At 45.8% G+C, this 20,444-nt stretch overlaps 1 long non-coding RNA gene across 2 annotated transcripts in view; it reads left to right on the top strand.

Annotated features, from left to right (window-relative positions):
• Positions 1-18,100, top strand: part of LOC142502110 (uncharacterized) — an 86,139-nt gene extending 68,039 nt beyond the window's left edge. The window contains exons 2-4 of one of the 2 annotated variants that reach the window (XR_012803645.1): positions 10,000-10,133; positions 15,559-15,799; positions 17,677-18,100. This is a non-coding gene — a long non-coding RNA (uncharacterized LOC142502110). Of the gene's footprint in view, positions 1-9,999; positions 10,134-15,558; positions 17,547-17,676 lie in introns of those variants that run through there. The other variant, XR_012803644.1, reaches the window with a different exon arrangement.
• Positions 18,101-20,444: the final 2,344 nt, after the last annotated feature.

Genomic DNA, 20,444 nt, shown 5'->3' with positions numbered 1-20,444 from the left:
CATAGCCCTGTTGGTATTGAAAGCCACATTTTTACTACTTTTTGTATAATAAAAAACAACCCAACTGTGTATACAGTTGTGATCAGTGAACAAAACGTGTGACATTTACTGCACATCACGAGGGCACATTAAGGGGAAAACTGAATCCATACCGTATGCCTTCCACTTTTTAGCTTTAGAGCAGTAGTTTATTCTTTCAAGAACGGTGGAATCGTTATGTTTCTGTTGGGATTCTATGGAACCCTAGCTTATTTGTATGATGTACATAAAAAATATATTCCCATAATATGGTTTACAAGTTAGAAAACCTCTTTATATACTATATTTGATTTCCACATTACAAAATAACATTTTGATCCATTAAATTAAACAAAGGATGGTTATTGAAATGTAAAATACAGTATTAAAGCATCCCTCCTTTTTTTTTTTAAACATATATCTTTCTGAATCCTGCAGACATCTCAGGATCCCTGAACATTTAGAAATGATGGTCAAACAAGTCCGTGAATAGTGGCAACAGCGAATCATTATGGTAACCAGTGAAGCACTGACAGAACACAAAGACACGCCAGTGTCCGGTGCATTTTCACAGCGTTGCCGTTATGGATCGGCTTGATGGATTGCAGCCATTTCAAACAATCTCTACGGAAGTTGGGGGCTTGTGGAATTATGGAATAAGCAAGTAGTGATCTGTGGGAACAGAAATTCCGGGCAGACTGACAAACGGAAATACAAGTACTTGTGGAAGGATTGCTTCGTCCATATTTGTTTCAGTAATTGATTGTGCTAAATGTTGCACATACTGTGCTACTTGTATACTATTAATCTGTATACATCAGGGTACATAAGCGGTTACTGTATGATACAGCTTGGAATATGGAATAGATCCCGTGATCATGGATTGTATTTTGAAGATGAGGAAAATATGTACAGTATTTCAATTTCTGATGTAAAGTCTGTTGAGGTATTGATTAAAACAAATAACACACCATTGCAGGCTATCTTTACGCTTTGACATTACTGGACCTAGTCAGAACAAATGGTATTTTCCATTTTTCCATGTTGACTTAGCAGCCTTCACACCAAGTTAAGTGGTGATTGACCATCACCTTTTTTCATAAATCTTTTTACATGAGGTTAAGCATTTTCATTGTTATTGCTGCAACTATTAAATTTGCTATGTATAAAGTAGCATGCAGTATAGTGCATATATTTTTAGTGCAGTTATGTTGGCACACAAAGCTGTGTGTAATGTGTGCTCACCACAAACAGGACAAGACTGCGAGGCTGAGGGGGGGATGCAGGTAACCACTGACCTACAATCGCGAGACCGAGTCCGGATTGCACAGTGAGGGTTGTGGAGCTGGGTCAGGGTGGGAGAGTTAAGGTTGGTCAAGGTACTTGCCGTAGTCAGGGGTTGGAGAGTGGAAAGTAGTCGTATATCCGTAGCCGTGGTCAAGGAGTGGAGAGAGCAGGAGTCCAGAAGCGAGCCAAGGTCCAGGGGTCTAAGAAGGCAGGGGTCTAGGTACGAGCTGAGGACACAATGGAAGACAAAGACACACAACGGCAACGAGTAGCTAGTAGCAAGCACAGGTACGTAAAACAAAGTTTAAGCTCAGCCAATTGCCTAGGGGCTGACTGAGCATATAAAGGAGCGGGACCCAATAGGAAGGCTGCAGGGAGTGAGGTCATCAAATATAAGTTGTGTGCTGATAGGAGGGAAGGGAATGCGCTGCAGGTGATGAGCAGCTGATGTTGACCCTAGCATTATTGCCAACAGCCTGACGTGCGCACGTGTCACCAGCGGGCGCGTCAGGAGGGCGGAGCTTGGAGTCCATCCCTCCTGGGTTCTGCCTTGTGCGGCGCGTGCACGCAGGTGGTGCCTGGCGCGCGTCCGCCGTGACGTATCCGGGAGGCGGGGCCTAAGCCCGATCTTGACACTGTGTCCTTTCCGCTGCCAAGGCCTTTTTATTTAACTGATTTTATTCTGTTGTGTTTTTAATATGTAATACTTGGTTTTTAACCTTCTCCATTATTGTGGTTGGTTCTGTTTAATATCAGAACCACTTAAGTGTTTGAGTGCATTGCAGAAAAGAAATGTTTAAAGATCAATCATTTTAATGAACTCCTTAAGCGCCGGAGGGTCCTCTGTAGCCATGGAGCCTCCGGCACTAGCGAGCATGTGATCGCGCTTTTGAGAGCTTGCGCAATCCGTAATTCTTCCCCTGATGTAAATTAATGGAAGGGGAGGGACCCGGGAGGGACCCGGGAGGGACCCCCCCCCCCCCATCCATTCTCGCAATCCGTGTGGTTGCCAACGCCCCTCTAAACAAGCAAACCTTGAAGTCATACGGTGTACATCATAAGTGCCCCAGGGTGCCATCTTCATGATGTAAGTTGTATGTCTATAGGGCCCTGAAGGAGTTAAAACAAGGGTTCACTGTACATCACAATACAAAAAAGGGTTTTAGTTACAGTATTATAGACTGCATTCATTTCTGTGTTTGCATTATCTGAACCATGACGTATCCAGACCACGGGATTGCAGGTCTTTTCCCCTGGTTCCCGAGTATATAACTTCAAGGCTTCTCAGGAAAGGCCCAAACAACATTGATAACATCATGTTTAAGTTCGTAAAACTTGGAAGGCATGTGTTAATAATATTTTGTTTCCCTAAAATGCACACAGACATTTTGCAGGTAGAATGAGTCCCTAGCCTTTAGTTTAACTTTGGTGCTTGAGGCACAGGTAGATAAAGTGACTTCAAGGTCGCATGTAGAGTTGACGCTGGGATTAAAATCAAGTTCATCTGCTTCAGAGGCAGTGACGTGACCATGGAGCTTCTACTGCAGCTATGAATGCAAATCACAGTGCCACCAATATTCATTTATTTCAGACCAGAGAGTTACCTGTAGCTATATTGTTTGCTATTGGCCTTTCTTGAAAATCTTTAATATACAGATGTAAGACTTACTGTCCCCAGCGACATGACTGAGAAAGTATGCCTGGGGACAGTGTCTCATGCCTGCGGGTGGGTGGGGGTCCCATGCTTCTGTATGGGGCGCTCCGCAGCGTTCATCCTCCTGGCCACAACCTTGCGGCCGAGTGACCGCAGCCCAGAACACGGTCAGATTTACTACATGTGTACATTAATGTGTAATAGTTCTATGGTGGCTGATTATGCAGTTCCTTTCTCAGGAACATTACACGCTGCAACAAATGTCAGTATGTTTGTGTATAACCATACTGGCAATTACCGAAGAGATTGTGATAGCGGTCAAGCATTTCTTTATAGCATTTTCTTACTCAGACAGGCAGGAATCTTTGCTCGCGATGGCCCCTGTTCTACATGGTTGTATATTGTGGTGGATGATTGGCTTCCCATATGTGGCAATGAAGCTGCAGCGAGTTAAATCCTGCCCCATAAAGATCAAAACCAAGTACTCTAGACTGTATATACTGTAAGCTGAGGAAGATTGTGTGATTTGTTTCCCCCAGGTTTATAGGCAGAGCTCTGACTAATTGTCCAACATTCTGAAATTCACCAGTTTTTTGAGCTTTGCTATATTTTCTGAGTGTTTAAAACAGTGGTTTTCAACCTTTTTCCCTTGGGGCACCCCTAAGCGCAGTGCTCACAGACAGAGAGACGGTCGCAGGAGACAGTCGGAAGGGGAGTCGCGCACACACATTTTTTACTGCCCACGTTGCTCCCTCCACCTCTGCTTGGCCACCCCACAGGCTCCTGACACCACCTCCTGATTGGCTGCAGCTGGGTAATGCAGCATTTAGGGGAGAGGAAACTGCCCTGTCCTCTCCCTGCTCTGGGATAAAGGGGAAATCCTCTGGCACCCTTTTGATCCTCTCACGAACCCCAGGGTGCCATGGAACCACGGTTGGGAAATGCTGGTTAAACCTACATGTTTTCACTTGCTCTTATCAAAACATATTTTCTGGATCGCTCACACTTAATAACTTCACAGAACATTGGTTTTATTACATGCCAAAAGAGGCCATTTATACTTCTTTATCTCCAGTATTCAATTCTGCATGATTGGTACAAGACAAGTCAAATCCCAGTGGCAATTAGTATTTATAGTCATTTTATGCTGGTATTATGAATGTTTGTAGAAATGAATAACAGAATGTATACATTAAATGTTACAAGAAGCGTAGGTGGGGCACAAGGTTATACTTTAACCCCTACTGTGCCTGCAATGCGTTTCTGGCTCCTGTCAGAGGCTAAAGGGTGTACTCTATTTGATTTGTAAGAGCCAAGCATACAAGTTATCCTTATAGCAGCAATGAACCTAAAAAGAAAGACCTTTGGCATACATTTTCCTGGGGGTGACTAAGGCCTCCATGTCTGACATCTAGGAGACTCCTAGTTACATCGTTGGGATTTAATAGTTCCCACATCACAGGGTATATAAAAAACCTGAATGTTGCATGTAATTGCAATAGTTCTTGATTTGGCGCTCCGACATTGATGATACCACTGTGAATAGTACCATCCTAGGAGGATACTAAGGGCAAATTGCAGTGGAACTGGGAAGAATCGTGTAGGCAAGACAAAGTTAGTCATGTTTAGGAGACAACAGTGTCTACAATATGTAAAAAAAAAAAAAAAAAAAAAACAACTATTGTGTATAATAAAGCATCTTGCAACACAGAGTGATGCTTTAAAGCAGCAATTGCCTATTTTAAAATTACATTTTTTATAACAAAATCAGAACCCCCAAAGCTGAACTACTGTATGCTATTCCTATCTCCAGGGAAACTCCCGGCTCCGGAGATATTTACCTTGCTTTGTGCTAGTAAAATCAAAGATGGCCACTGGGGTAGTCAAGTAGGAAGCTGCAAAGCCTTTCTCTGATGACATTATGGCTTTCTGCTGGCCCGTGGGGGTGAGGCTTGAATGGCCAACATTCAAATGTAGCCAGACTTACTGTCTCTAATAGTCTGCAACGGCAGAGACGGTCTGCTGCGGTGACCCTGCGCGCGGGGGCGCGCGCTTCCAAAATGTTAATGGTCCGATGGCGTGACCGCGGGCGGCCGCTGCATTTCTATTTCTCTAAAGGACCAGAAACACTGAGGCATAAAAAGGTCTGGTCGTACTAGCACCCTACAGCGATGTTTACCCCAAGAAATACTGTGTCTCCGTTAAAAACAATGGCATTTCTTTTGTTAGCCAGCATTAGCGGGGCTACTACAGCGCAACCCCGTTCTAATGCGATCCGCTTACAACGCAATGGGATTCTTTGGACCCCAAGCACAGCGTTATAAGGGGGTTGAGCTGTGTCTGCTACATCTTTAAATACCTTGGGAAGTAGAGTGTAGTACTGGGCAACGCCCCGTTACTCATTCTGTTAAAAAAGAAACTAAGCTCAAGTATAAGAGAGTGGGGGGATTCCTGAATTAATTTAATCCACCGTTGCAATGAATATGTTGCCGGATAATAAAAACAGTAGTAATTCCAATAATAAAAACAACTCTAGTTGAAATTAATTATTTTTACAAATTGCCAGGCATCTTTTACTGTATGTAACATGTAATTATTCTTGTATGCCATTCTTACACTCAGCACTTTTTTAGCTATTTGGAGTTTATTTAGAGACTTGCGTGTATATTGCACAAAAGATTTATACGGCACGTTCTGCAAAGAATGGGCGGATAACTTGTTACCGCAGCAGTTGTGAGCAGGCATAACGGAGAGCAGGAACAGACTGGGCACCCTCCCGTGTCCGTCATTTCATTTCCTTTCTCATCTTTTACCAGACGGCGTTTAAAAAAATAATAATTATATGGTTTCAAAACATATCAAACAATTGTAACATTTTCCCTGCTTTCAGTAGTCTGCTGATAAATCAGGGTAACGGCACTCAACATAAAACCTTCAAGTATTTTGTGCAACTTAAGTCATTTGCACCATTGTTTTTGTTCGTAAATGAACCCCTTTTTCCAAGCAGTACCTAAATACAATGCTGACTGGGACTAAAGAGTTTGCTGACATCCTGTATTATAATGTACTGCACATGATACATTGTCAATCTCAAGGAAATAATTATTGTATCACACTTAGATAACGTTTTAGAGCTTTCGACATGCAGATAACTGATCTGGATAATATGTTCTGTTTCTTTTCCTAGAATGGAACATTATGCGCGGTACACAGATGTGTAATGTTGTTTTATAGGTACAAGAAACCATGTCCTGAAGGTGATAATCTGGTGATTATCACAATAAACTGGCACTGGGTCTTGTAACCGCTTGTAAAGATGTTTCACTGTGGGGTTTTTTACATTATAATGATGGCAATAAAATACAATGGCGTGGCTAAGAGGTACAGTAAGTAACCCAGGCGTGGGCAAACGTTTCCGTCTGTGCCCCCCTGCCTGCTCTCTCCTTATCCCCCCTCCCTCCCCCCCACCCCCCCCAATATCTGTTTGGCGTTTTCTGATGTCACGACATCACGTTGTCATGGCGACACATAGCCAGAAGCTGCCGGAGACTAGGTAAGGGACTTACAGAGGCCTCACGCGCGCTCCCCCGGCAATTCATTTAGATGCTTTGGGGAAGCACCCCTCCCCAGCCCCAGAAAATGTTGCACCCCCAGTTTGCGCACCTCTTTCCTAACCAATTTACTACTTATACTTCCTCAGGGGATTGCTGGTCCCCTCAATGTGGATCTTTTGTTGCTGCTGTTACTCTTACGTATAAATATATATATGACAGTGGCCTCTATCAGACTACACGTGTGTTGCTTTTTTTGCATTGTAGGTAATTGAAGATTAGCGAAGGGTGAATTTTCTTTGCAGATTTGGATCCTCCTCAGATCGGCTGGATCACTTGGTCTGCGAATCCGTCTCACCGCCTCAAAAAGGGCGATCCACCTTTTTCAGACTTCTTTCTATCGCTGACCATTCACATGGCGGATTAATAATCTGCATTCGGATTTTTAAAAATACACACTCAGATTGAATCCGAGGGACGGGGGGGGGGCAGCTTTGTAACAGAGTACAGATCTTTAACAATCCGTGACGCAGTTTATGGAATCTGAGTGCGGATCTTTAACAATCCGTGACGCAGTTTCTGGAATCTGAGTGCGGATCTGTAACAATCCGTGACGCAGTTTAGGGAATCTGAGTGCGGATCTGTAACAATCCGTGACGCAGTTTCTGGAATCTGAGTGCGGATCTGTAACAATCCGTGACGCAGTTTATGGAATCTGAGTGTGGACCTGTAACAATCCGTGACGCAGTTTATGGAATCTGAGTGCGGATCTGTAACAATCCGTGACGCAGTTTAGGGAATCTGAGTGCGGATCTTTAACAATCCGTGACGCAGTTTCTGGAATCTGAGTGCGGATCTGTAACAATCCGTGACGCAGTTTAGGGAATCTGAGTGCGGATCTTTAACAATCCGTGACGCAGTTTATGGAATCTGAGTGCGGATCTGTAACAATCCGTGACGCAGTTTATGGAATCTGAGTGCGGATCTTTAACAATCCGTGACGCAGTTTCTGGAATCTGAGTGCGGATCTGTAACAATCCGTGACGCAATTTAGGGAATCTGAGTGCGGATCTGTAACAATCCGTGACGCAGTTTCTGGAATCTGAGTGTGGATCGGTAACAATCCGTGACGCAGTTTAGGGAATCTGAGTGCGGATCTGTAACAATCCGTGACGCAGTTTATGGAATCTGAGTGCGGATCTTTAACAATCCGTGACGCAGTTTATGGAATCTGAGTGCGGATCTGTAACAATCCGTGACGCAGTTTAGGGAATCTGAGTGCGGATCTGTAACAATCCGTGACGCAGTTTAGGGAATCTGAGTGCGGATCTGTAACAATCCGTGACGCAGTTTATGGAATCTGAGTGCGGATCTTTAACAATCCGTGACGCAGTTTATGGAATCTGAGTGCGGATCTGTAACAATCCGTGACGCAGTTTATGGAATCTGAGTGCGGATCTGTAACAATCCGTGACGCAGTTTCTGGAATCTGAGTGCGGATCTGTGACGCAGTTTATGGAATCTGAGTGCGGATCTGTAACAATCCGTGACGCAGTTTCTGGAATCTGAGTGCGGATCTGTAACAATCCGTGACGCAGTTTCTGGAATCTGAGTGCGGATCTGTAACAATCCGTGACGCAGTTTCTGGAATCTGAGTTCGAATCTGTAACAATCCGTGACGCAGTTTCTGGAATCTGAGTGCGGATCTGTAACAATCCGTGACGCAGTTTCTGGAATCTGAGTGCGGATCTGTAACAATCCGTGACGCAGTTTATGGAATCTGAGTGCGGATCTGTAACAATCCGTGACGCAGTTTATGGAATCTGAGTGCGGATCTGTAACAATCCGTGACGCAGTTTATGGAATCTGAGTGCGGATCTGTAACAATCCGTGACGCAGTTTATGGAATCTGAGTGCGGATCTGTAACAATCCGTGACGCAGTTTATGGAATCTGAGTGCGGATCTGTAACAATCCGTGACGCAGTTTATGGAATCTGAGTGCGGATCTGTAACAATCCGTGACACAGTTTAGGGAATCTGAGTGCGGATCTGTAACAATCCGTGACACAGTTTAGGGAATCTGAGTGCGAATCTGTAACAATCCGTGACGCAGTTTAGGGAATCTGAGTGCGAATCTGTAACAATCCGTGACGCAGTTTATGGAATCTGAGTGCGGATCTGTAACAATCCGTGACACAGTTTAGGGAATCTGAGTGCGGATCTGTAACAATCCGTGACGCAGTTTCTGGAATCTGAGTGCGGATCTGTAACAATCCGTGACGCAGTTTAGGGAATCTGAGTGCGAATCTGTAACAATCCGTGACGCAGTTTAGGGAATCTGAGTGCGGATCTTTAACAAAACCCACCTGGATATCATACAATGTCGGATTCGGGTGAAGCCGTTCAGATTTTTTAGTACCCAATCCGCAGACAGATTTTGTCTAAAAAAAACCTGGGAATCGGATTGGGAGTAGTTCGCCCGTCTCTGCTGAAGCTGCTTTTTAACTCACTTTAAAAAACATGATATAATTTCATGAAAAGAATATTCATCGAGCTAGATTTGTATTTCTTAGAGAAATCAAAGCAGAATGTACAATATGTATTATATTATAATATAACTGTCACATTCAGTGTCGTTGCCCATCATTTTTTTTTTACTCCCAGTGCCCGTGACTCTGCTGATAGCTATAAAGTTTCATAGCTATCAATGGGCTGTAGCCAATGTAGGACCTTTGGTTCACAAGCTTTTTACCTTTTTAACTCGGTCACACCCCACTTTTTTTCTTCTAAATGATGCATCACAGTGAGCTTTATTTGCCCTGAAGCACAGACCCCAGCAATACTGTGACGCTTCACCGACTTTCCAGCAATAAAAAGTATTTTCCAGTAACAATGCATTTCCAACCCAAATTACTGTCATCACAAAGTCATTTTCAGCTTTGCAGAGAAAGGGTGATTATAATTGTGTGTGGAACGCCTGCGTGGGGCTTACTTGCACTGTACGCTGTGATGGTAAATGGAAGCGCGCGTGGTGACGAGCAGCACTGGGGTTTGCTGCTATTTCTAGCTCCTTTGAGATGTCAGTTGCCAAGGAGATCACTGGCCGATTCCCAACAACAACCTGCACCACGTTAGCCGACAGAGAGAGAGCTGCCACAGATCTAGTGGCAATCATTAGATACTTCCTGAAGGGATCACCCGGGAGAATTTAAGAGGCTTATATATCAATCACCTGTTTTATTGTCACGTCTGTTATTCAATAAATTGGAGAAACAGGACGAATGTGTGTTACAGCCACATGATAAATGAATTGTTTACATACACTGTGTGTCACTCAAATATCTGGTGGAAAACCCCCAGGTTATGCATTATTTTCCCAACATCCCACATAATCCTGCTTTATGTCAAACCCAATTAGCAGCACACTGAACAGATTAGTCCACTTCTGTGATTAGCAAAATCAAACCTTGTCCTTTTTCTCTTTTCAGGTAAGTGGCAGCGAACAGTCCCAACTTATTATCCCTTTCTATGGTGTTATGCCCACAATGGAAATGTTATGGTTCAGGAAAAAGGAAAACACTGAAATTCAGGTATTCTGGGATCCTAGTTTCTGACAGAGATGGTAAGTGCGCATTTTCCATCTCAGCGGGGTATGTTGAAGCACTCATATGATGAACACAGGCAGTATATTCCCCTCCCAGGAAACAAGCTCCATTTGGCACAGCTAGACAGAGGGGGAAAATCAGAGCCACTCTGCTAGATTGGGAGGTATTGATTTCCTGTAGATGTCTGTTTTTCTCAAGTCGCAGGGCTCCTTGGAACAGGGCCCATGAAAACATGTCAGCATTTTCGTGCAAATTTCGATAATTTAATAAGCTAACCAGAAAGGTTGTTACTCATTAGCTAAATGATACTTCTTGGTAGTAATCAAGCGGTTGTTTACATGTTTGGCAGTACAATGCAAAAACATAGGCAAATGGAACGGCTTACTGTAAATGCAAGGTAGACAAATATTTTTTTTTTGCTATGGTTGTATTTATAGTTTTGCACATGTTCGTTGCAACCACTCCCAATTCATTTATATTCAGATTTTTAGGCATGTCAAAATAATATAATATTAATGACGTTTTCCCACATGGTGTTTACAGAGCTCTGTAATGTAAAATCGTATCCCAATGAGTGGAGGCATTGATGTCTCTACAAGTTACTATATTTAAATATATTCTTCTTATTGTGCACATAAATGCAATTAAAGCTCTTTAGCTTCTTACAAGTTCTTTTCTAATCTGCTTTAGCTTGTCTTTTCAGCTGATATGGAGATTTTTTTAAATCAATTCGGTCTCTCATTGCATGGTGACTGTTAGAATTAAATACCATTGAAATCGACTTACAAGACTGCCCGGTTTTTCATTAGACACTGCTTAGCCTTTGAGTGCCAAAGGGTTAAAAATAGCAGAGTGCCCCAGTGATTAGTGACTCTGAAGTCCTCCTATCATTTCATCTCCCAGTGGGCCTTAAGCGGGGTGCTCTGCTCGCTACCCCCCCCCCCCCCCCCTAGCTGATTTCCTCTCTATTACACCGCCTCTTATAGAGCAGTTTTTTATTTTTCATTTATTGATTATTATTTTTTTATGTTAGAGTTTCTGGTTTATTTTTGTTTTAGCCTTTTCTGTTCTGGTTCATCTTAATGACCAAACCAGAAGTTTGTATAGTTTGTATGTCAAAGGCTAAAAAATATACATACTTCTGCCATAATAGAAGAGGAAATATTCCATAGTAATTGAACTAAAGTGAAACATACTGCCTTATTTGAAATGAAAAGAACATGCTCATATTTTTTCTTTAACCCTTTGCGGTCCAATTAATTTTCACTAAGTGCGCTAACAGGTCTAATTTAATTTTCGGGAAAAAAAACACATACAGCTCAATCCCGTTAAAGCGCGATCTGCACACACTCATTGCACACACTCATTGCACACACAGCACACACTAACTGCACACACTCACAGCACACTGCACACACTCACAGCACACTGCACACACTCACAGCACACTGCGCACACTACACACACTCACAGCACAGTCACAGCACACTGCACACACTCACAGCACACTCAGCACACTGCACTCACTGCACAGACAGCACACTGCACACACTCACAGCACACACACAGCCCCCCTACACCCCTACCTCCGGTATCAGCTGCTGGGGCATTGGGGGATCGGTGCCGGGCTGGGGGGATTGGTGCTGGGCTCGGGGGATCGGTGCCGGGCTGGGGGGGGAGATTTGGGGGGGATCGGTGCTGGGCTGGGGTGCGGGGCTGCTGGCAGGGATCGGTGCAGGGCTGGGGGGGGGGGAGGGGGGAGGATCGTTGCGGCTGTTGGGAGAAGTGCAAGGGGAATGCTGGGGATGTATTGTGGCTGCGGGGACGTATGCGGCTGCCGCCACCTCACTCCACCTCTTCCCCCCTCCCCCCTCCACCTCTTCCCCCCTCCCCCCCTCCACCTCTTCCCCCCTCCCCCTCTTCCCCCCTCCCCCTCTTCCCCCCTCCCCCCTCCACCTCTTCCCCCCTCCCCCCTCCACCTCTTCCCCCCTCCCCCCTCCACCTCTTCCCCCCTCCCCCCTCCACCTCTTCCCCCCTCCCCCCTCCACCTCTTCCCCCCTCCCCCCTCCACCTCTTCCCCCCTCCCCCCTCCACCTCTTCCCCCCTCCACCTCTTCCCCCCTCCCCCCTCCACCTCTTCCCCCCTCCCCCTCTTCCCCCCTCCCCCCTCCACCTCTTCCCCCCTCCCCCCTCCCCCTCTTCCCCCCTCCCCCTCTTCCCCCCTCCCCCCTCCACCTCTTCCCCCCTCCCCCCTCCACCTCTTCCCCCCTCCCCCCTCCACCTCTTCCCCCCTCCCCCCTCCACCTCTTCCCCCCTCCCCCCTCCACCTCTTCCCCCCTCCCCCCTCCACCTCTTCCCCCCTCCCCCCTCCACCTCTTCCCCCCTCCCCCCTCCACCTCTTCCCCCCTCCCCCCTCCACCTCTTCCCCCCTCCCCCCTCCACCTCTTCCCCCCTCCCCCCTCCACCTCTTCCCCCCTCCCCCCTCCACCTCTTCCCCCCTCCCCCCTCCACCTCTTCCCCCCTCCACCTCTTCCCCCCTCCACCTCTTCCCCCCTCCACCTCTTCCCCCCTCCACCTCTTCCCCCCTCCACCTCTTCCCCCCTCCACCTCTTCCCCCCTCCCCCCTCCACCTCTTCCCCCCTCCCCCCTCCACCTCTTCCCCCCTCCCCCCTCCACCTCTTCCCCCCTCCACCTCTTCCCCCCTCCCCCCTCCACCTCTTCCCCCCTCCCCCCTCCACCTCTTCCCCCCTCCCCCCCTCCACCTCTTCCCCCCTCCCCCCTCCACCTCTTCCCCCCTCCCCCCTCCCCCCTCCACCTCTTCCCCCCTCCCCCCTCCACCTCTTCCCCCCTCCCCCTCTTCCCCCCTCCCCCCTCCACCTCTTCCCCCCTCCCCCCTCCACCTCTTCCCCCCTCCCCCCTCCACCTCTTCCCCCCTCCCCCCTCCACCTCTTCCCCCCTCCCCCTCTTCCCCCCTCCCCCTCTTCCCCCCTCCACCTCTTCCCCCCTCCACCTCTTCCCCCCTCCACCTCTTCCCCCCTCCCCCCTCCACCTCTTCCCCCCTCCCCCCTCCACCTCTTCCCCCCTCCCCCCTCCACCTCTTCCCCCCTCCCCCCTCCACCTCTTCCCCCCTCCCCCCTCCACCTCTTCCCCCCTCCCCCCTCCTCCCGATACAACATTGGACCGCAATCTGTAAAATATTTTGTCGGATATATTCCGAAATTGGACTGCAAAGGGTTAACAAGCATTTCCTTGCATGGCCTGCAGCACTGAAGAGGTTAAGTAAGCCTTCTGCCTAAAGAGTATACTGTATTGGCTTTTTGGTGAATCAGATAAACAAATGTTATTGAACACAGTTATTTGCAAGATTATTGCTCCAGTTTTGTAGCAAGGAAATTTCCAGAAATAACGCCATCCTTTTCAGATAAGGATGAGCAAATTAAAGTCGTGAGCGCCACAAACAAGCCCATTTAAAGTGGGCATACTGCTTTGTTGGAGGAGCGGCTCAGTGAGTAACGACACTGACGTTGGCACTGATTTTGAAGCAGGGGAACCTGGTTCAATTCCCGGTGCCAGCTCCTTGTGACCTTGGGCAAGTCACTTTATCTCCCTGTGCCTCAGGCACCAAAATATAGAATAGATTGTAAGCTCTACGGGGCAGGGACTGTATCTGCAAAATGTCTCTGTAAAGCGCTACCTAAAACTAGCAGTGCTATACAAGAACAAACTATTATCACAATCCATGGTGTGCTCCCGCCGGGGAAGTAATGCGATAGCCCCTTCCCAATCTCACATGTTGCTGATTCAAAACGGTGTCTGCTTCTCCCACTGCTGCCCTGTGTATGTCCCTGTGCAGCATATCACTGGTTGCAGTGCCTGCTTCTCCCGCTGCTGCCCTGTGTATGTCCCTGTGCAGCATATCACTGGTTGCAGTGCCTGCTTCTCCCGCTGCTGCCCTGTGTATGTCCCTGTGCAGCATATCACTGGTTGCAGTGCCTGCTTCTCCCACTGCTGCCCTGTGTATGTCCCTGTGCAGCATATCACTGGAGGCAGTGCCTGCTTCTCCCACTGCTGCCCTGTGTATGTCCCTGTGCAGCATATCACTGGTTGCAGTGCCTGCTTCTCCCACTGCTGCCCTGTGTATGTCCCTGTGCAGCATATCACTGGTTGCAGTGCCTGCTTCTCCCACTGCTGCCCTGTGTATGTCCCTGTGCAGCATATCACTGGTTGCAGTGCCTGCTTCTCCCGCTGCTGCCCTGTGTATGTCTTTGTACAGCATATCACTGGTTGCAGTGCCTGCTTCTCCCGCTGCTGCCCTGTGTATGTCCCTGTGCAGCATATCACTGGTTGCAGTGCCTGCTTCTCCCGCTGCTGCCCTGTGTATGTCCCTGTGCAGCATATCACTGGAGGCAGTGCCTTCTTCTCCCACTGCTGCCCTGTGTATGTCCCTGTGCAGCATATCACTGGTTGCAGTGCCTGCTTCTCCCGCTGCTGCCCTGTGTGTGTCCCTGTGCAGCATATCACTGGTGGCAGTGTCTGCTTCTCCCCCTGCTGCCCTGTGTATGTCCCTGTGCAGCATATCACTGGTTGCAGTGCCTGCTTCTCCCGCAGCTGCCCTGCGTATGTCCTTGTGCAGCATATCACTGGTTGCAGTGTCTGCTTCTCCCACTGCTGCCCTGTGTATGTCCCTGTGCAGCATATCACTGTTTGCAGTATCTGCTTCTCCCGCTGCTGCCCTGTGTATGTCCCTGTGCAGCATATCACTGGAGGCAGTGCCTGCTTCTCCCGCTACTGCCCTGTGTATGTCCCTGTGCAGCATATCACTGGTTGCAGTGCCTGCTTCTCCCACTGCTGCCCTGTTTATGTCCCTGTGCAGCATATCACTGGTTGCAGTGTCTGCTTCTCCCACTGCTGCCCTGTGTATGTCCCTGTGCAGCATATCACTGGTTGCAGTGTCTGCTTCTCCCACTGCTGCCCTGTGTATGTCCCTGTGCAGCATATCACTGGTTGCAGTGTCTGCTTCTCCCGCTGCTGCCCTGTGTATGTCCCTGTGCAGCATATCACTGGTTGCAGTGCCTGCTTCTCCCACTGCTGCCCTGTGTATGTCCCTGTGCAGCATATCACTGGTTGCAGTGTCTGCTTCTCCCACTGCTGCCCTGTGTATGTCCCTGTGCAGCATATCACTGTTTGAAAAATGTTATACCATAGTCTACATCTGTATTACTATTGTAAATGTTTTGCATTGACTTGAATGGGGCTGTACGGTGTCGTCCAAAGCCAGAAACTGTTGTATAACAGAAGTCTGCTTCGTAAATATGGCCCTGCTGTCGTTTAAATGACCAGCATTGTATCAGACCATTCAAAGCACAGTACCACTTAAAGCATGTCGTTTTATTACGATGATAAAATATTGTATGCCTTGTTTTATTTTTTCATCCAAAACTAGGTCACCAACACTGGAACAACAAACGTTATAGATTTCAAAATGTAATATGTTTTCACTGGTTATGGGAGCAAACCAGAAGCAGCTACTCTGTGCCTTTCTTGTACTCAGATGGGAATATTATTCAAAATAGTTTGCTGCCAATTACAATCAACCTGTTCCACACCAGCTGAGCCCTCTGTATGACTTCAGCACTTCCAGCTGTGTATCTTCGGAGCCAAGAGAGAAATCTCCAGGCTTAAATGTGAGAATTTTCCATCTAAGCTTCAAGACTTTCCCTGAGCTTAACAGGCAGGAGTTTTAGGGCACTATGTTTAGTATTGTAAACATTTAATGATAAAGACTTCAGAGACAAATAGGTCAACCAAATAGCACTGTACAAGTTTAACCCTTAAAGAAATGGTGTTAAATGCTGCCTAAAGCACAAATAATATTGTTTTAACTCTACATGTCCACTTAACAAAACATACCACCAACTATCATAACCAGTATTGTCAATCTGATCCAGTCAACCTAAAATCTTGAAATCTAAAAAAGATGAGACAAAAACGTGTGTAAACATTTGAACTGCAGTAAACAGAGGAGTAAGTTGACAACATTTTTCACTATTGCTCTCAATAACAAATGCATAATTTAACTGCTTCAGTGTCGGAGGATCCTGCCACCTCTGTTTCTACCGTCCCCTCCAGCCCTCTCTGATCAGCAATCGCATGATTTTGATGTCATTCTGGTGACGTTGATGGAATGGGATGGCTTTCCCCTTGCGTTCATATCACAGTCTGGGATGATCACAATCTACCCCTACAAAAGTAGCATAGTACCATGATGTACAGGTTACATCATAAGGACCAGTGGTGTGCTGACCTTACTGATGTATGCTGTATGTCCAAAGGGCAGTAAAAGGGTTAAACAGTAATATTCTCCAGACACCATTTTAATTTTGTTAAAATTAAATGAATTTAGGAGGTTCCACGTAGTTCAACCAGATCCTGATTGCCGTACATATAAGACATTCGTATTTTTTTACCAGGAAAAAAAAGGCCACTCGTGGTCACCAACAGTTATCTTTTGATGGAGTTGTGGCTTTCTGTTGGCCTCTAGAGCAAAAGCTGACCCCAATTTCCATAGTGTTCTCCCAGAAAATGTTTTGTGTTTGTGAGATTTAGGCAGTTACTGATTAAACTGCGATAGTGCAGATTGGGATACTATAGTATTGCATGCAAACTCTTATTGAACCTCCCATCGCAGTTTAATAAGGAACCCCTTTAGACCTAGATTCACTAAAGAGTGCTAAGCTTTAGTACCTAAACTAAAAAACAGAGAAGTATAAAACATTAATTAATAAAAGTGAGATGCACTCACAACATAATAGGAAATATCACATCAGATAAAGTGTTCTTGGCACTAGACGTACCAGCTTTCAAATGTTTTCTCCCACCAAACGATTACATCAGATAATGTCCAAGCGAACCATGTACATTCATCCACCACGTTATGGTATTTCTCTAAGTGATTGTTCAGAAAGGCTGGCATGCTCGGAAGCAAGAACTATCGGTGTCCATAAGTAAATGGCATACTCTGGGGAAGTAGCTATCAGGACTGTCTCTAGCCAAGCACTACGTACATATCCCCCAATGATTCTAAAAGGTCCTTGACACATTTTGCAACTGAGTTTTCCCATATTACTCATGGAGTGTGACTTTTTTGTACTGATAATTGCTTTGATTATTATTTGTTATTGATAGGTTTGTGTACATTTTTCTTTGGTATATTGTATATTTTTTTGTGCCCTATTGGGTTCTAATTGAACCTCCTAAATTATTGTAGTTTTATTTGTTTCGTTGAAAAACCTAGTACCACTTTTTATATATTGTATTTTCTAAGTTTTCGTACGCCTTCACTCCAATTCATTTGAAGCATAAAATGCTTTTGTTTTGTTTAACACCCAGATAATAGAGATGCCATTGAGGTTTGCCATATTTTATGTAAGGAAATACAAATGAATTGCCTTGGTAAGACTAAACAAAAGCAGAACAATCTCTATAATACCAGATTATGGTTGGAAGTTTAAATCCAAATTTTTTAACACTATTACATGTATTATTTTTTCCACAATACTAGATACAGCTGAACCCCGTTATAACTCGGTGCTTGGGGTCCACATAATGTGACTGAGTTGAAACAGGAATCGCGTAAAAAATGGCCACCGCGATGATGTGTGTGTTGGCGGGGAGGCCGCGACTGAAGCAGGGGTGGGCAGCAGTGTGATCTACAGGCCTGTGTCGCGAGGCATCCCGGCACCCCAGTTACAATTTAGACCCAAATTCGGGGTCCCTACGGGTGTGTCCCCCTCCCAGCATCCTCCCCAAGCAGAATCCACTAAGCAGTGCCCCATGAGTCGCAGAACCCGGCTCGTGGTGGCCATGCGTGGCCTGCAGTGAGGCGGCCATCTTACCTGCAGGGACCTGCTGCTGGCACGGCGTTGGAGTAGAGGAAAGCGCTCCTTCCCCGGATGATCGGACCCCACCATGGTGCTATGAGAGCTCGGCGGAGCCGCCCCAGGCAGGCGGAATCTCCACCGGAGGGTGGGGGAGAAGTGAGAGCCCCATTCAGCGCACTCCCTCAGCCTGCTTCAGTCACAAGGTGTGTGTGTGTTGGCAATAAAGCTTTGGGGGCAAAAAACTTGGAGATGTTCTAAATTGGGAGCCACATTCAGCCCGCGGTATAACGGGATCCGCGTTGTAGCGGATCGCACTATAACGGGGTTGAGCTGTACAAACATACATACATACATACCAACAGCATAACATTTAAAAGTATATAGATTCTCTTAACAAACCAATAGCTTTTTAAATATTGTATGTCACAAAAAATGAATTGTTGGGAAATCTATACACTTTCACTTTATTTAGACAGATTGTGCGGTATGTGTGTGCACGTCTGTGTCCTGTCCCATGCTAAACACAGTGCAAATCTTTTTTTTTTTTTGTTTTGTTTCTGTTTTGATAATGCAACATTGTACTCTATGATCATGGTTTCCTGTTTGTAACCAAAATGGCTTACCACACAATTATTCTGACCAGGTAAATTGTTTACACTGTTTCCTGTGCTGCAGACAATTAATGTTACTGTATTACTGTAGCTCTATTTTTTCCCCCTCAATCATGGATATAGTGTTAAGTCCATGGATACAAATACATTGTTAACAAGACTTCACCTTTCCACTGTGCATGGATGAAGCATCTTCTACGGCTTCTTTCTCAATTAAACAACATATTTTAAGAACTTGTAAACAAGATTTCTGACCTTTTAGGAATGTGATCCTAGGGAGATCTTTGGGGACTTTTCTCTTGTATAAGTGGAATAGTAAGATAATAAGGGTGAGCTGAAAGGTATATAGGTGATGACTTCGTGAGTTATCCTGGGTAAAAATTAAATGTAATACTTACATTTGATAGTCTTTTGATTGATTGATTGATTGCGTTACATTGCAATTGTGAACTGGAAGTGATGACTTCTGTATCACAATTGAATATTGAGTAACAGGTGTGTCCAGATTACACACGTAGCTGTCCTTACTTGAAACCTTTCTTGAAATGAGATAGGGCTTGTGAAACCAAGACCGGAAATAAGACTGAAATATACTTGCTGTAGTGATGACAGGATCTTGCCTAGTAGGTTAATTTTGGTTACTCCAAACATGACAGCCCAGCTGTATCCAAATATCTGTTTCCGCTATTTCCTGGGTATGAATTGATTTAAATGCCAACTGCATTACCTTGTGCATTCTTGTAGATATATCAGCAATTTCCCAAGTAAATCCTATGGAACAGACTGTACTTGGCAATTTTAAGTAATTCCAACTGCATTTCTGATTTGTACTGTAGAGTGCACAAATGAAATCAAATGTACTTTCAAACAGCTCTTTGGATTAATGTACAGTTTATAAAGAATATATCTGTAATTACATTTTTAAATCTTGCACATGTTACATTTCCAAAAGGTAAACCGGTATTATCTGGTTGCCCCGCTGAATTAAAAATGTCTCCTTTACAAGGTTATTGTTGTATCCTGATCACTTATAGATATAGCCATACAGATGCAGTCACCAGTATTAGATCACTTGCCTTAGAAAATCTGGGGCAATCTCACAGTAAATGCCTCAACATTTCTGTGAGATTCCTAAAGGCCCATCGGATTAACACAGAGGGGGGTCCCTGCAGTCCCAATCAAACTGAGTGGGACTCCAGGGACCCCTGCTGTGTTAATCCGATGGGCCATTAGGAATCTCACAGAAATGTTGAGGCATTTACTGTGAGATGCCTTAGGCTGCGTCTATAATATGGCAGATGGAGTGGAACGGAGGGGAGGCGCACACGCTGCAATACTCTTGCTAAAGCCTGAGCTTTTTCATGGCTTTGCAGGGTATGCAGCGGGTGCGATTTGGGGGCGTGGCAATGAATATTTGGGGGCGTGACAATGAATATTTGGAGGCATGGCAATGACGTTCCGGCGCGGACGTCACTTCCCTACCTCACATCCCGATCCACGGGCATTTTTTCAGATGCAGCATCTGAAGCACTGGGCAGACAAGTTCACTTTCCCCCGGTATGAAAATTAACTTTAATTGTGTGTGTTGTGTATGTTGTTTGTGTTGTGTGTGTTTACCACCAGCATATAAAAAAGAAAAATGGCGTCACTTTGAAAATGTAATTTCACTTTGATTGGAGAAGACAGGTCACATGATCATGCCATCATGACGTGCGCGCTGGTGCCATCTATAGACATCCTCAAAGAGGACCATAGATGTGAACGCACAGCGTGAGCGCGCCTCCCCTCTGTTCCGCTCCGTCTGCTATAGTATAGACGCAGCCTTAGGTTTTACCCAG

Source organism: Ascaphus truei, chromosome 8 (assembly GCF_040206685.1).
Source record: "Ascaphus truei isolate aAscTru1 chromosome 8, aAscTru1.hap1, whole genome shotgun sequence".
Lineage (NCBI taxonomy): Eukaryota > Metazoa > Chordata > Amphibia > Anura > Ascaphidae > Ascaphus > Ascaphus truei.
Note: the sequence above shows the minus strand (reverse complement) of the source record. Positions and strands in the feature narration are given on the sequence as shown.